Source organism: Elephas maximus, chromosome 22, assembly GCF_024166365.1.
Source record: "Elephas maximus indicus isolate mEleMax1 chromosome 22, mEleMax1 primary haplotype, whole genome shotgun sequence".
In the NCBI taxonomy this organism is placed as follows: Eukaryota; Metazoa; Chordata; class Mammalia; order Proboscidea; family Elephantidae; genus Elephas; species Elephas maximus.
In genome coordinates, this window is record NC_064840.1 from 36,127,612 (window position 1) to 36,143,972 (window position 16,361).

Genomic DNA, 16,361 nt, shown 5'->3' on the forward strand with positions numbered 1-16,361 from the left:
GTGAAGTCAGGGAGTTCTCCCTTCCACCGAGAAACGTGCGGGCTGCTGTTGCCTGTGCGCCCTATTCTTTGGAAGAGTCTGCAGTTGCACACTTTGCACCGTGGAAAGGCAGCGGGGTCTGCTAAGATTTCTTCCCCAGGCGCTTTGCTCTCCCTGGGCCAAAGCGAGCCTTCACGATAGCTTAACGCTAACACTGCATACGCGTTGTCCTTGAAGAATGGGGCTGCCGCCAGGCAGTTCCCCGGGGAAAAACGTCCCTTCGCGAAGGGCCGTTTGGCCGAGCTCCCTGCGGGAAAGCGAAAGCAAAGGACGCTTTTCTCCTTCTAACTGCTTTCGTCAGAGGAACGGGGGAAGTCACGGCGTTCTTTCTCTCCCTGAGATACACACAATCTGATGTTGCCTCCGAGCTCCGTTCTCGGCAAAGAACTGAAACGGACATGCGTTCCTGTGGGGAAGCCCACGGCTGTGCTAGGATTTCTCTGGTAGTGTGTTTTCCCTGGGCCTCAGCGTACCCACACTATCTCGTCAGGGCAACACTGCATGGGACTTCCTCTGCCAGGAGAGAGCTGCTGCGTTATTCTTTGGGCTGGGAAACCTTGCTTGGGCCAGTGGCAATGGACCGAATTCAGGCCGAAAGAAAAGAGACTAGGAAAAGGCCTTCTCTCCCCGGCTAATTTCCCAGTCTCTTCCTAGAAGCTAAAACTCTGTCGTTGCTCCTCCGGAAGGAGAACTGCACTGCGATGTAGTTTTTCAGAAGAAGCCTTGCGTTTGCGAGAGCAAAGGAGGACTGCAGGCAATGCGGGCAAGGGGAAGGAAGGGAAGCTTCTCTCCCCCTGCCTGCTTTTGCTCAGAGGGCTGGGTGAAGTCAGGGAGCTCTCCCTTCCACCGAGAAACGTGCGGGCTGCTGTTGCCTGTGCGCCCTCTTCTTTGGAAAAGAGTCTGCAGTTGCACACTTTGCACCGTGGAAAGGCAGCGGGGTCTGCTAAGATATCTTCCCCAGGCGCTTTGCTCTCCCTGGGCCAAAGCGAGCCTTCACGATAGCTGAACGCTAACACTGCATACGCGTTCCCCTTGCAGAATGGGGCTGCCGCCAGGCAGTTCCCCAGGGGAAAACCTCCCTTCGCGAAGGGCCGTTTGGCCGAGCTCCCTGCGGGAAAGCGAAAGCAAAGGACGCTTTTCTCCTTCTAACTGCTTTCGTCAGAGGAACGGGGGAAGTCACAGCCTTCTTTCTCTCCCTGACATACACACAATCTGATGTTGCCTCTGAGCTCCGTTCTCGGCAAAGAACTGAAACGGACATGCGTTCCTGTGGGGAAGCCCACGGCTGTGCTAGGATTTCTCTGGGCAGTGTGTTTTCCCTGGGCCTCAGCGTACCCACACTATCTCGTCAGGGCAACACTGCATGGGACTTCCTCTGCTAGGAGACAGCTGCTGCGTCGTCCTTTGGGCTGGGAAACCTTGCTTGGGCCAGTGCCGATGGACCGAATTCAGGCCGAAAGAAAAGAGACTAGGAAAAGGCCTTCTCTCCCCGGCTGCTTTGCCAGTCTCTTCCTAGAAGCTAAAACTCTGTCGTTGCTCCTCTGGAAGGAGAGCTGCGCCGCGATGTAGTTTTTCAGAAGAAACCTTGCGTTTCCGAGAACAAAGCAGGACTGCATGCAATGTGGGCAAGGGGAAGGAAGGGAAGCTTCTCTCCCCCTGCCTGCTTTTGCTCAGAGGGCTGGGTGAAGGCAGGGAGCTCTCCCCTTCACCGAGAAACGTGCGGGCTGCTGTTGCCTGTGCGCTCTCTTCTTTGGAAAAGAGTCTGCAGTTGCACACTTTGCACCGTGGAAAGGCAGCGGGGTCTGCTAAGATATCTTCCCCAGGCGCTTTGCTCTCCCTGGGCCAAAGCGAGCCTTCACGATAGCTGAACGCTAACACTGCATACGCGTTCCCCTTGCAGAATGGGGCTGCCGCCAGGCAGTTCCCCAGGGGAAAACCTCCCTTCGCGAAGGGCCGTTTGGCCGAGCTCCCTGCGGGAAAGCGAAAGCAAAGGACGCTTTTCTCCTTCTAACTGCTTTCGTCAGAGGAACGGGGGAAGTCACAGCCTTCTTTCTCTCCCTGACATACACACAATCTGATGTTGCCTCTGAGCTCCGTTCTCGGCAAAGAACTGAAACGGACATGCGTTCCTGTGGGGAAGCCCACGGCTGTGCTAGGATTTCTCTGGGCAGTGTGTTTTCCCTGGGCCTCAGCGTACCCACACTATCTCGTCAGGGCAACACTGCATGGGACTTCCTCTGCTAGGAGACAGCTGCTGCGTCGTCCTTTGGGCTGGGAAACCTTGCTTGGGCCAGTGCCGATGGACCGAATTCAGGCCGAAAGAAAAGAGACTAGGAAAAGGCCTTCTCTCCCCGGCTGCTTTGCCAGTCTCTTCCTAGAAGCTAAAACTCTGTCGTTGCTCCTCTGGAAGGAGAGCTGCGCCGCGATGTAGTTTTTCAGAAGAAACCTTGCGTTTCCGAGAACAAAGCAGGACTGCATGCAATGTGGGCAAGGGGAAGGAAGGGAAGCTTCTCTCCCCCTGCCTGCTTTTGCTCAGAGGGCTGGGTGAAGGCAGGGAGCTCTCCCCTTCACCGAGAAACGTGCGGGCTGCTGTTGCCTGTGCGCTCTCTTCTTTGGAAAAGAGTCTGCAGTTGCACACTTTGCACCGTGGAAAGGCAGCGGTGTCTGCTAAGATATCTTCCCCAGGCGCTTTGCTCTCCCTGGGCCAAAGCGAGCCTTCACGATAGCTGAACGCTAACACTGCATACGCGTTCCCCTTGCAGAATGGGGCTGCCGCCAGGCAGTTCCCCAGGGGAAAACCTCCCTTCGCGAAGGGCCGTTTGGCCGAGCTCCCTGCGGGAAAGCGAAAGCAAAGGACGCTTTTCTCCTTCTAACTGCTTTCGTCAGAGGAACGGGGGAAGTCACGGCGTTCTTTCTCTCCCTGAGATACACACAATCTGATGTTGCCTCCGAGCTCCGTTCTCGGCAAAGAACTGAAACGGACATGCGTTCCTGTGGGGAAGCCCGCGGCTGTGCTAGGATTTCTCTGGTAGTGTGTTTTCCCTGGGCCTCAGCGTACCCACACTATCTCGTCAGGGCAACACTGCATGGGACTTCCTCTGCCAGGAGAGAGCTGCTGCGTTATTCTTTGGGCTGGGAAACCTTGCTTGGGCCAGTGGCAATGGACCGAATTCAGGCCGAAAGAAAAGAGACTAGGAAAAGGCCTTCTCTCCCCGGCTACTTTCCCAGTCTCTTCCTAGAAGCTAAAACTCTGTCGTTGCTCCTCCGAAAGGAGAACTGCACCGCGATGTAGTTTTTCAGAAGAAGCCTTGCGTTTGCGAGAGCAAAGGAGCACTGCAGGCAATGCGGGCAAGGGGAAGGAAGGGAAGCTTCTCTCCCCCTGCCTGCTTTTGCTCAGAGGGCTGGGTGAAGTCAGGGAGTTCTCCCTTCCACCGAGAAACGTGCGGGCTGCTGTTGCCTGTGCGCCCTATTCTTTGGAAGAGTCTGCAGTTGCACACTTTGCACCGTGGAAAGGCAGCGGGGTCTGCTAAGATTTCTTCCCCAGGCGCTTTGCTCTCCCTGGGCCAAAGCGAGCCTTCACGATAGCTGAACGCTAACACTGCATACGCGTTGTCCTTGAAGAATGGGGCTGCCGCCAGGCAGTTCCCCGGGGAAAAACGTCCCTTCGCGAAGGGCCGTTTGGCCGAGCTCCCTGCGGGAAAGCGAAAGCAAAGGACGCTTTTCTCCTTCTAACTGCTTTCGTCAGAGGAACGGGGGAAGTCACGGCGTTCTTTCTCTCCCTGAGATACACACAATCTGATGTTGCCTCCGAGCTCCGTTCTCGGCAAAGAACTGAAACGGACATGCGTTCCTGTGGGGAAGCCCGCGGCTGTGCTAGGATTTCTCTGGGCAGTGTGTTTTCCCTGGGCCTCAGCGTACCCACACTATCTCGTCAGGGCAACACTGCATGGGACTTCCTCTGCTAGGAGACAGCTGCTGCGTCGTCCTTTGGGCTGGGAAACCTTGCTTGGGCCAGTGCCGATGGACCGAATTCAGGCCGAAAGAAAAGAGACTAGGAAAAGGCCTTCTCTCCCCGGCTGCTTTCCCCATCTCTTCCTAGAAGCTAAAACTCTGTCGTTGCTCCTCTGGAAGGAGAGCTGCACCGCGATGTAGTTTTTCAGAAGAAGCCTTGCGTTTGCGAGAGCAAAGCAGGACTGCATGCAATGCGGGCAAGGGGAAGGAAGGGAAGCTTCTCTCCCCCTGCCTGCTTTTGCTCAGAGGGCTGGGTGAAGTCAGGGAGTTCTCCCTTCCACCGAGAAACGTGCGGGCTGCTGTTGCCTGTGCGCCCTATTCTTTGGAAGAGTCTGCAGTTGCACACTTTGCACCGTGGAAAGGCAGCGGGGTCTGCTAAGATTTCTTCCCCAGGCGCTTTGCTCTCCCTGGGCCAAAGCGAGCCTTCACGATAGCTTAACGCTAACACTGCATACGCGTTGTCCTTGAAGAATGGGGCTGCCGCCAGGCAGTTCCCCGGGGAAAAACGTCCCTTCGCGAAGGGCCGTTTGGCCGAGCTCCCTGCGGGAAAGCGAAAGCAAAGGACGCTTTTCTCCTTCTAACTGCTTTCGTCAGAGGAACGGGGGAAGTCACGGCGTTCTTTCTCTCCCTGAGATACACACAATCTGATGTTGCCTCCGAGCTCCGTTCTCGGCAAAGAACTGAAACGGACATGCGTTCCTGTGGGGAAGCCCACGGCTGTGCTAGGATTTCTCTGGTAGTGTGTTTTCCCTGGGCCTCAGCGTACCCACACTATCTCGTCAGGGCAACACTGCATGGGACTTCCTCTGCCAGGAGAGAGCTGCTGCGTTATTCTTTGGGCTGGGAAACCTTGCTTGGGCCAGTGGCAATGGACCGAATTCAGGCCGAAAGAAAAGAGACTAGGAAAAGGCCTTCTCTCCCCGGCTAATTTCCCAGTCTCTTCCTAGAAGCTAAAACTCTGTCGTTGCTCCTCCGGAAGGAGAACTGCACTGCGATGTAGTTTTTCAGAAGAAGCCTTGCGTTTGCGAGAGCAAAGGAGGACTGCAGGCAATGCGGGCAAGGGGAAGGAAGGGAAGCTTCTCTCCCCCTGCCTGCTTTTGCTCAGAGGGCTGGGTGAAGTCAGGGAGCTCTCCCTTCCACCGAGAAACGTGCGGGCTGCTGTTGCCTGTGCGCCCTCTTCTTTGGAAAAGAGTCTGCAGTTGCACACTTTGCACCGTGGAAAGGCAGCGGGGTCTGCTAAGATATCTTCCCCAGGCGCTTTGCTCTCCCTGGGCCAAAGCGAGCCTTCACGATAGCTGAACGCTAACACTGCATACGCGTTCCCCTTGCAGAATGGGGCTGCCGCCAGGCAGTTCCCCAGGGGAAAACCTCCCTTCGCGAAGGGCCGTTTGGCCGAGCTCCCTGCGGGAAAGCGAAAGCAAAGGACGCTTTTCTCCTTCTAACTGCTTTCGTCAGAGGAACGGGGGAAGTCACAGCCTTCTTTCTCTCCCTGACATACACACAATCTGATGTTGCCTCCGAGCTCCGTTCTCGGCAAAGAACTGAAACGGACATGCGTTCCTGTGGGGAAGCCCACGGCTGTGCTAGGATTTCTCTGGGCAGTGTGTTTTCCCTGGGCCTCAGCGTACCCACACTATCTCGTCAGGGCAACACTGCATGGGACTTCCTCTGCCAGGAGACAGCTGCTGCGTCGTCCTTTGGGCTGGGAAACCTTGCTTGGGCCAGTGCCGATGGACCGAATTCAGGCCGAAAGAAAAGAGACTAGGAAAAGGCCTTCTCTCCCCGGCTGCTTTGCCAGTCTCTTCCTAGAAGCTAAAACTCTGTCGTTGCTCCTCTGGAAGGAGAGCTGTGCCGCGATGTAGTTTTTCAGAAGAAACCTTGCGTTTCCGAGAACAAAGCAGGACTGCATGCAATGCGGGCAAGGGGAAGGAAGGGAAGCTTCTCTCCCCCTGCCTGCTTTTGCTCAGAGGGCTGGGTGAAGGCAGGGAGCTCTCCCCTTCACCGAGAAACGTGCGGGCTGCTGTTGCCTGTGCGCTCTCTTCTTTGGAAAAGAGTCTGCAGTTGCACACTTTGCACCGTGGAAAGGCAGCGGGGTCTGCTAAGATTTCTTCCCCAGGCGCTTTGCTCTCCCTGGGCCAAAGCGAGCCTTCACGATAGCTGAACGCTAACACTGCATACGCGTTCCCCTTGCAGAATGGGGCTGCCGCCAGGCAGTTCCCCAGGGGAAAACCTCCCTTCGCGAAGGGCCGTTTGGCCGAGCTCCCTGCGGGAAAGCGAAAGCAAAGGACGCTTTTCTCCTTCTAACTGCTTTCGTCAGAGGAACGGGGGAAGTCACAGCCTTCTTTCTCTCCCTGACATACACACAATCTGATGTTGCCTCCGAGCTCCGTTCTCGGCAAAGAACTGAAACGGACATGCGTTCCTGTGGGGAAGCCCACGGCTGTGCTAGGATTTCTCTGGGCAGTGTGTTTTCCCTGGGCCTCAGCGTACCCACACTATCTCGTCAGGGCAACACTGCATGGGACTTCCTCTGCTAGGAGACAGCTGCTGCGTCGTCCTTTGGGCTGGGAAACCTTGCTTGGGCCAGTGCCGACGGACCGAATTCAGGCCGAAAGAAAAGAGACTAGGAAAAGGCCTTCTCTCCCCGGCTGCTTTGCCAGTCTCTTCCTAGAAGCTAAAACTCTGTCGTTGCTCCTCTGGAAGGAGAGCTGCGCCGCGATGTAGTTTTTCAGAAGAAACCTTGCGTTTCCGAGAACAAAGCAGGACTGCATGCAATGCGGGCAAGGGGAAGGAAGGGAAGCTTCTCTCCCCCTGCCTGCTTTTGCTCAGAGGGCTGGGTGAAGTCAGGGAGCTCTCCCCTTCACCGAGAAACGTGCGGGCTGCTGTTGCCTGTGCGCTCTCTTCTTTGGAAAAGAGTCTGCAGTTGCACACTTTGCACCGTGGAAAGGCAGCGGGGTCTGCTAAGATTTCTTCCCCAGGCGCTTTGCTCTCCCTGGGCCAAAGCGAGCCTTCACGATAGCTGAACGCTAACACTGCATACGCGTTCCCCTTGCAGAATGGGGCTGCCGCCAGGCAGTTCCCCAGGGGAAAACCTCCCTTCGCGAAGGGCCGTTTGGCCGAGCTCCCTGCGGGAAAGCCAAAGCAAAGGACGCTTTTCTCCTTCTAACTGCTTTCGTCAGAGGAACGGGGGAAGTCACAGCCTTCTTTCTCTCCCTGACATACACACAATCTGATGTTGCCTCTGAGCTCCGTTCTCGGCAAAGAACTGAAACGGACATGCGTTCCTGTGGGGAAGCCCACGGCTGTGCTAGGATTTCTCTGGGCAGTGTGTTTTCCCTGGGCCTCAGCGTACCCACACTATCTCGTCAGGGCAACACTGCATGGGACTTCCTCTGCTAGGAGACAGCTGCTGCGTCGTCCTTTGGGCTGGGAAACCTTGCTTGGGCCAGTGCCGATGGACCGAATTCAGGCCGAAAGAAAAGAGACTAGGAAAAGGCCTTCTCTCCCCGGCTGCTTTGCCAGTCTCTTCCTAGAAGCTAAAACTCTGTCGTTGCTCCTCTGGAAGGAGAGCTGCGCCGCGATGTAGTTTTTCAGAAGAAACCTTGCGTTTCCGAGAACAAAGCAGGACTGCATGCAATGTGGGCAAGGGGAAGGAAGGGAAGCTTCTCTCCCCCTGCCTGCTTTTGCTCAGAGGGCTGGGTGAAGGCAGGGAGCTCTCCCCTTCACCGAGAAACGTGCGGGCTGCTGTTGCCTGTGCGCTCTCTTCTTTGGAAAAGAGTCTGCAGTTGCACACTTTGCACCGTGGAAAGGCAGCGGTGTCTGCTAAGATATCTTCCCCAGGCGCTTTGCTCTCCCTGGGCCAAAGCGAGCCTTCACGATAGCTGAACGCTAACACTGCATACGCGTTCCCCTTGCAGAATGGGGCTGCCGCCAGGCAGTTCCCCAGGGGAAAACCTCCCTTCGCGAAGGGCCGTTTGGCCGAGCTCCCTGCGGGAAAGCGAAAGCAAAGGACGCTTTTCTCCTTCTAACTGCTTTCGTCAGAGGAACGGGGGAAGTCACGGCGTTCTTTCTCTCCCTGAGATACACACAATCTGATGTTGCCTCCGAGCTCCGTTCTCGGCAAAGAACTGAAACGGACATGCGTTCCTGTGGGGAAGCCCGCGGCTGTGCTAGGATTTCTCTGGTAGTGTGTTTTCCCTGGGCCTCAGCGTACCCACACTATCTCGTCAGGGCAACACTGCATGGGACTTCCTCTGCCAGGAGAGAGCTGCTGCGTTATTCTTTGGGCTGGGAAACCTTGCTTGGGCCAGTGGCAATGGACCGAATTCAGGCCGAAAGAAAAGAGACTAGGAAAAGGCCTTCTCTCCCCGGCTACTTTCCCAGTCTCTTCCTAGAAGCTAAAACTCTGTCGTTGCTCCTCTGGAAGGAGAGCTGCACCGCGATGTAGTTTTTCAGAAGAAGCCTTGCGTTTGCGAGAGCAAAGCAGGACAGCATGCAATGCGGGCAAGGGGAAGGAAGGGAAGCTTCTCTCCCCCTGCCTGCTTTTGCTCAGAGGGCTGGGTGAAGTCAGGGAGCTCTCCCTTCCACCGAGAAACGTGCGGGCTGCTGTTGCCTGTGCGCCCTCTTCTTTGGAAAAGAGTCTGCAGTTGCACACTTTGCACCGTGGAAAGGCAGCGGGGTCTGCTAAGATATCTTCCCCAGGCGCTTTGCTCTCCCTGGGCCAAAGCGAGCCTTCACGATAGCTGAACGCTAACACTGCATACGCGTTCCCCTTGCAGAATGGGGCTGCCGCCAGGCAGTTCCCCAGGGGAAAACCTCCCTTCGCGAAGGGCCGTTTGGCCGAGCTCCCTGCGGGAAAGCCAAAGCAAAGGACGCTTTTCTCCTTCTAACTGCTTTCGTCAGAGGAACGGGGGAAGTCACAGCCTTCTTTCTCTCCCTGACATACACACAATCTGATGTTGCCTCCGAGCTCCGTTCTCGGCAAAGAACTGAAACGGACATGCGTTCCTGTGGGGAAGCCCACGGCTGTGCTAGGATTTCTCTGGGCAGTGTGTTTTCCCTGGGCCTCAGCGTACCCACACTATCTCGTCAGGGCAACACTGCATGGGACTTCCTCTGCTAGGAGACAGCTGCTGCGTCGTCCTTTGGGCTGGGAAACCTTGCTTGGGCCAGTGCCGATGGACCGAATTCAGGCCGAAAGAAAAGAGACTAGGAAAAGGCCTTCTCTCCCCGGCTGCTTTCCCCATCTCTTCCTAGAAGCTAAAACTCTGTCGTTGCTCCTCTGGAAGGAGAGCTGCACCGCGATGTAGTTTTTCAGAAGAAGCCTTGCGTTTGCGAGAGCAAAGCAGGACAGCATGCAATGCGGGCAAGGGGAAGGAAGGGAAGCTTCTCTCCCCCTGCCTGCTTTTGCTCAGAGGGCTGGGTGAAGTCAGGGAGCTCTCCCTTCCACCGAGAAACGTGCGGGCTGCTGTTGCCTGTGCGCCCTCTTCTTTGGAAAAGAGTCTGCAGTTGCACACTTTGCACCGTGGAAAGGCAGCGGGGTCTGCTAAGATATCTTCCCCAGGCGCTTTGCTCTCCCTGGGCCAAAGCGAGCCTTCACGATAGCTGAACGCTAACACTGCATACGCGTTCCCCTTGCAGAATGGGGCTGCCGCCAGGCAGTTCCCCAGGGGAAAACCTCCCTTCGCGAAGGGCCGTTTGGCCGAGCTCCCTGCGGGAAAGCCAAAGCAAAGGACGCTTTTCTCCTTCTAACTGCTTTCGTCAGAGGAACGGGGGAAGTCACAGCCTTCTTTCTCTCCCTGACATACACACAATCTGATGTTGCCTCCGAGCTCCGTTCTCGGCAAAGAACTGAAACGGACATGCGTTCCTGTGGGGAAGCCCACGGCTGTGCTAGGATTTCTCTGGGCAGTGTGTTTTCCCTGGGCCTCAGCGTACCCACACTATCTCGTCAGGGCAACACTGCATGGGACTTCCTCTGCTAGGAGACAGCTGCTGCGTCGTCCTTTGGGCTGGGAAACCTTGCTTGGGCCAGTGCCGACGGACCGAATTCAGGCCGAAAGAAAAGAGACTAGGAAAAGGCCTTCTCTCCCCGGCTGCTTTGCCAGTCTCTTCCTAGAAGCTAAAACTCTGTCGTTGCTCCTCTGGAAGGAGAGCTGCGCCGCGATGTAGTTTTTCAGAAGAAACCTTGCGTTTCCGAGAACAAAGCAGGACTGCATGCAATGCGGGCAAGGGGAAGGAAGGGAAGCTTCTCTCCCCCTGCCTGCTTTTGCTCAGAGGGCTGGGTGAAGTCAGGGAGCTCTCCCCTTCACCGAGAAACGTGCGGGCTGCTGTTGCCTGTGCGCTCTCTTCTTTGGAAAAGAGTCTGCAGTTGCACACTTTGCACCGTGGAAAGGCAGCGGGGTCTGCTAAGATTTCTTCCCCAGGCGCTTTGCTCTCCCTGGGCCAAAGCGAGCCTTCACGATAGCTGAACGCTAACACTGCATACGCGTTCCCCTTGCAGAATGGGGCTGCCGCCAGGCAGTTCCCCAGGGGAAAACCTCCCTTCGCGAAGGGCCGTTTGGCCGAGCTCCCTGCGGGAAAGCCAAAGCAAAGGACGCTTTTCTCCTTCTAACTGCTTTCGTCAGAGGAACGGGGGAAGTCACAGCCTTCTTTCTCTCCCTGACATACACACAATCTGATGTTGCCTCTGAGCTCCGTTCTCGGCAAAGAACTGAAACGGACATGCGTTCCTGTGGGGAAGCCCACGGCTGTGCTAGGATTTCTCTGGGCAGTGTGTTTTCCCTGGGCCTCAGCGTACCCACACTATCTCGTCAGGGCAACACTGCATGGGACTTCCTCTGCTAGGAGACAGCTGCTGCGTCGTCCTTTGGGCTGGGAAACCTTGCTTGGGCCAGTGCCGATGGACCGAATTCAGGCCGAAAGAAAAGAGACTAGGAAAAGGCCTTCTCTCCCCGGCTGCTTTGCCAGTCTCTTCCTAGAAGCTAAAACTCTGTCGTTGCTCCTCTGGAAGGAGAGCTGCGCCGCGATGTAGTTTTTCAGAAGAAACCTTGCGTTTCCGAGAACAAAGCAGGACTGCATGCAATGTGGGCAAGGGGAAGGAAGGGAAGCTTCTCTCCCCCTGCCTGCTTTTGCTCAGAGGGCTGGGTGAAGGCAGGGAGCTCTCCCCTTCACCGAGAAACGTGCGGGCTGCTGTTGCCTGTGCGCTCTCTTCTTTGGAAAAGAGTCTGCAGTTGCACACTTTGCACCGTGGAAAGGCAGCGGTGTCTGCTAAGATATCTTCCCCAGGCGCTTTGCTCTCCCTGGGCCAAAGCGAGCCTTCACGATAGCTGAACGCTAACACTGCATACGCGTTCCCCTTGCAGAATGGGGCTGCCGCCAGGCAGTTCCCCAGGGGAAAACCTCCCTTCGCGAAGGGCCGTTTGGCCGAGCTCCCTGCGGGAAAGCGAAAGCAAAGGACGCTTTTCTCCTTCTAACTGCTTTCGTCAGAGGAACGGGGGAAGTCACGGCGTTCTTTCTCTCCCTGAGATACACACAATCTGATGTTGCCTCCGAGCTCCGTTCTCGGCAAAGAACTGAAACGGACATGCGTTCCTGTGGGGAAGCCCGCGGCTGTGCTAGGATTTCTCTGGTAGTGTGTTTTCCCTGGGCCTCAGCGTACCCACACTATCTCGTCAGGGCAACACTGCATGGGACTTCCTCTGCCAGGAGAGAGCTGCTGCGTTATTCTTTGGGCTGGGAAACCTTGCTTGGGCCAGTGCCGATGGACCGAATTCAGGCCGAAAGAAAAGAGACTAGGAAAAGGCCTTCTCTCCCCGGCTACTTTCCCAGTCTCTTCCTAGAAGCTAAAACTCTGTCGTTGCTCCTCTGGAAGGAGAGCTGCACCGCGATGTAGTTTTTCAGAAGAAGCCTTGCGTTTGCGAGAGCAAAGCAGGACAGCATGCAATGCGGGCAAGGGGAAGGAAGGGAAGCTTCTCTCCCCCTGCCTGCTTTTGCTCAGAGGGCTGGGTGAAGTCAGGGAGCTCTCCCTTCCACCGAGAAACGTGCGGGCTGCTGTTGCCTGTGCGCCCTCTTCTTTGGAAAAGAGTCTGCAGTTGCACACTTTGCACCGTGGAAAGGCAGCGGGGTCTGCTAAGATATCTTCCCCAGGCGCTTTGCTCTCCCTGGGCCAAAGCGAGCCTTCACGATAGCTGAACGCTAACACTGCATACGCGTTCCCCTTGCAGAATGGGGCTGCCGCCAGGCAGTTCCCCAGGGGAAAACCTCCCTTCGCGAAGGGCCGTTTGGCCGAGCTCCCTGCGGGAAAGCCAAAGCAAAGGACGCTTTTCTCCTTCTAACTGCTTTCGTCAGAGGAACGGGGGAAGTCACAGCCTTCTTTCTCTCCCTGACATACACACAATCTGATGTTGCCTCCGAGCTCCGTTCTCGGCAAAGAACTGAAACGGACATGCGTTCCTGTGGGGAAGCCCACGGCTGTGCTAGGATTTCTCTGGGCAGTGTGTTTTCCCTGGGCCTCAGCGTACCCACACTATCTCGTCAGGGCAACACTGCATGGGACTTCCTCTGCTAGGAGACAGCTGCTGCGTCGTCCTTTGGGCTGGGAAACCTTGCTTGGGCCAGTGCCGATGGACCGAATTCAGGCCGAAAGAAAAGAGACTAGGAAAAGGCCTTCTCTCCCCGGCTGCTTTCCCCATCTCTTCCTAGAAGCTAAAACTCTGTCGTTGCTCCTCTGGAAGGAGAGCTGCACCGCGATGTAGTTTTTCAGAAGAAGCCTTGCGTTTGCGAGAGCAAAGCAGGACAGCATGCAATGCGGGCAAGGGGAAGGAAGGGAAGCTTCTCTCCCCCTGCCTGCTTTTGCTCAGAGGGCTGGGTGAAGTCAGGGAGCTCTCCCTTCCACCGAGAAACGTGCGGGCTGCTGTTGCCTGTGCGCCCTCTTCTTTGGAAAAGAGTCTGCAGTTGCACACTTTGCACCGTGGAAAGGCAGCGGGGTCTGCTAAGATATCTTCCCCAGGCGCTTTGCTCTCCCTGGGCCAAAGCGAGCCTTCACGATAGCTGAACGCTAACACTGCATACGCGTTCCCCTTGCAGAATGGGGCTGCCGCCAGGCAGTTCCCCAGGGGAAAACCTCCCTTCGCGAAGGGCCGTTTGGCCGAGCTCCCTGCGGGAAAGCCAAAGCAAAGGACGCTTTTCTCCTTCTAACTGCTTTCGTCAGAGGAACGGGGGAAGTCACAGCCTTCTTTCTCTCCCTGACATACACACAATCTGATGTTGCCTCTGAGCTCCGTTCTCGGCAAAGAACTGAAACGGACATGCGTTCCTGTGGGGAAGCCCACGGCTGTGCTAGGATTTCTCTGGGCAGTGTGTTTTCCCTGGGCCTCAGCGTACCCACACTATCTCGTCAGGGCAACACTGCATGGGACTTCCTCTGCTAGGAGACAGCTGCTGCGTCGTCCTTTGGGCTGGGAAACCTTGCTTGGGCCAGTGCCGATGGACCGAATTCAGGCCGAAAGAAAAGAGACTAGGAAAAGGCCTTCTCTCCCCGGCTGCTTTGCCAGTCTCTTCCTAGAAGCTAAAACTCTGTCGTTGCTCCTCTGGAAGGAGAGCTGCGCCGCGATGTAGTTTTTCAGAAGAAACCTTGCGTTTCCGAGAACAAAGCAGGACTGCATGCAATGTGGGCAAGGGGAAGGAAGGGAAGCTTCTCTCCCCCTGCCTGCTTTTGCTCAGAGGGCTGGGTGAAGGCAGGGAGCTCTCCCCTTCACCGAGAAACGTGCGGGCTGCTGTTGCCTGTGCGCTCTCTTCTTTGGAAAAGAGTCTGCAGTTGCACACTTTGCACCGTGGAAAGGCAGCGGTGTCTGCTAAGATATCTTCCCCAGGCGCTTTGCTCTCCCTGGGCCAAAGCGAGCCTTCACGATAGCTGAACGCTAACACTGCATACGCGTTCCCCTTGCAGAATGGGGCTGCCGCCAGGCAGTTCCCCAGGGGAAAACCTCCCTTCGCGAAGGGCCGTTTGGCCGAGCTCCCTGCGGGAAAGCGAAAGCAAAGGACGCTTTTCTCCTTCTAACTGCTTTCGTCAGAGGAACGGGGGAAGTCACGGCGTTCTTTCTCTCCCTGAGATACACACAATCTGATGTTGCCTCCGAGCTCCGTTCTCGGCAAAGAACTGAAACGGACATGCGTTCCTGTGGGGAAGCCCGCGGCTGTGCTAGGATTTCTCTGGTAGTGTGTTTTCCCTGGGCCTCAGCGTACCCACACTATCTCGTCAGGGCAACACTGCATGGGACTTCCTCTGCCAGGAGAGAGCTGCTGCGTTATTCTTTGGGCTGGGAAACCTTGCTTGGGCCAGTGGCAATGGACCGAATTCAGGCCGAAAGAAAAGAGACTAGGAAAAGGCCTTCTCTCCCCGGCTACTTTCCCAGTCTCTTCCTAGAAGCTAAAACTCTGTCGTTGCTCCTCCGAAAGGAGAACTGCACCGCGATGTAGTTTTTCAGAAGAAGCCTTGCGTTTGCGAGAGCAAAGGAGCACTGCAGGCAATGCGGGCAAGGGGAAGGAAGGGAAGCTTCTCTCCCCCTGCCTGCTTTTGCTCAGAGGGCTGGGTGAAGTCAGGGAGTTCTCCCTTCCACCGAGAAACGTGCGGGCTGCTGTTGCCTGTGCGCCCTATTCTTTGGAAGAGTCTGCAGTTGCACACTTTGCACCGTGGAAAGGCAGCGGGGTCTGCTAAGATTTCTTGCCCAGGCGCTTTGCTCTCCCTGGGCCAAAGCGAGCCTTCACGATAGCTGAACGCTAACACTGCATACGCGTTGTCCTTGAAGAATGGGGCTGCCGCCAGGCAGTTCCCCGGGGAAAAACGTCCCTTCGCGAAGGGCCGTTTGGCCGAGCTCCCTGCGGGAAAGCGAAAGCAAAGGACGCTTTTCTCCTTCTAACTGCTTTCGTCAAAGGAACGGGGGAAGTCACGGCGTTCTTTCTCTCCCTGAGATACACACAATCTGATGTTGCCTCCGAGCTCCGTTCTCGGCAAAGAACTGAAACGGACATGCGTTCCTGTGGGGAAGCCCGCGGCTGTGCTAGGATTTCTCTGGTAGTGTGTTTTCCCTGGGCCTCAGCGTACCCACACTATCTCGTCAGGGCAACACTGCATGGGACTTCCTCTGCTAGGAGACAGCTGCTGCGTCGTCCTTTGGGCTGGGAAACCTTGCTTGGGCCAGTGCCGATGGACCGAATTCAGGCCGAAAGAAAAGAGACTAGGAAAAGGCCTTCTCTCCCCGGCTGCTTTGCCAGTCTCTTCCTAGAAGCTAAAACTCTGTCGTTGCTCCTCTGGAAGGAGAGCTGCACCGCGATGTAGTTTTTCAGAAGAAGCCTTGCGTTTGCGAGAGCAAAGCAGGACAGCATGCAATGCGGGCAAGGGGAAGGAAGGGAAGCTTCTCTCCCCCTGCCTGCTTTTGCTCAGAGGGCTGGGTGAAGTCAGGGAGCTCTCCCCTTCACCTAGAAACGTGCGGGCTGCTGTTGCCTGTGCGCTCTCTTCTTTGGAAAAGAGTCTGCAGTTGCACACTTTGCACCGTGGAAAGGCAGCGGGGTCTGCTAAGATTTCTTCCCCACGCGCTTTGCTCTCCCTGGGCCAAAGCGAGCCTTCACGATAGCTGAACGCTAACACTGCATACGCGTTTCCCTTGCAGAATGGGGCTGCCGCCAGGCAGTTCCCCAGGGGAAAACCTCCCTTCGCGAAGGGCCGTTTGGCCGAGCTCCCTGCGGGGAAGCGAAAGCAAAGGACGCTTTTCTCCTTCTAACTGCTTTCGTCAGAGGAACGGGGGAAGTCACAGCCTTCTTTCTCTCCCTGACATACACACAATCTGATGTTGCCTCCGAGCTCCGTTCTCGGCAAAGAACTGAAACGGACATGCGTTCCTGTGGGGAAGCCCACGGCTGTGCTAGGATTTCTCTGGGCAGTGTGTTTTCCCTGGGCCTCAGCGTACCCACACTATCTCGTCAGGGCAACACTGCATGGGACTTCCTCTGCCAGGAGAGAGCTGCTGCGTTGTCCTTTGGGCTGGGAAACCTTGCTTTGGCCAGTACCAATGGACCAAATTCAGGCCGAAAGAAAAGAGACTAGGGAAAGGCCTTCTCTCCCCGGCTGCTTTCCCCATCTCTTCCTAGAAGCTAAAACTCTGTCGTTGCTCCTCTGGAAGGAGAGCTGCACCGCGATGTAGTTTTTCAGAAGAAGCCTTGCGTTTGCGAGAGCAAAGCAGGACTGCATGCAATGCGGGCAAGGGGAAGGAAGGGAAGCTTCTCTCCCCCTGCCTGCTTTTGCTCAGAGGGCT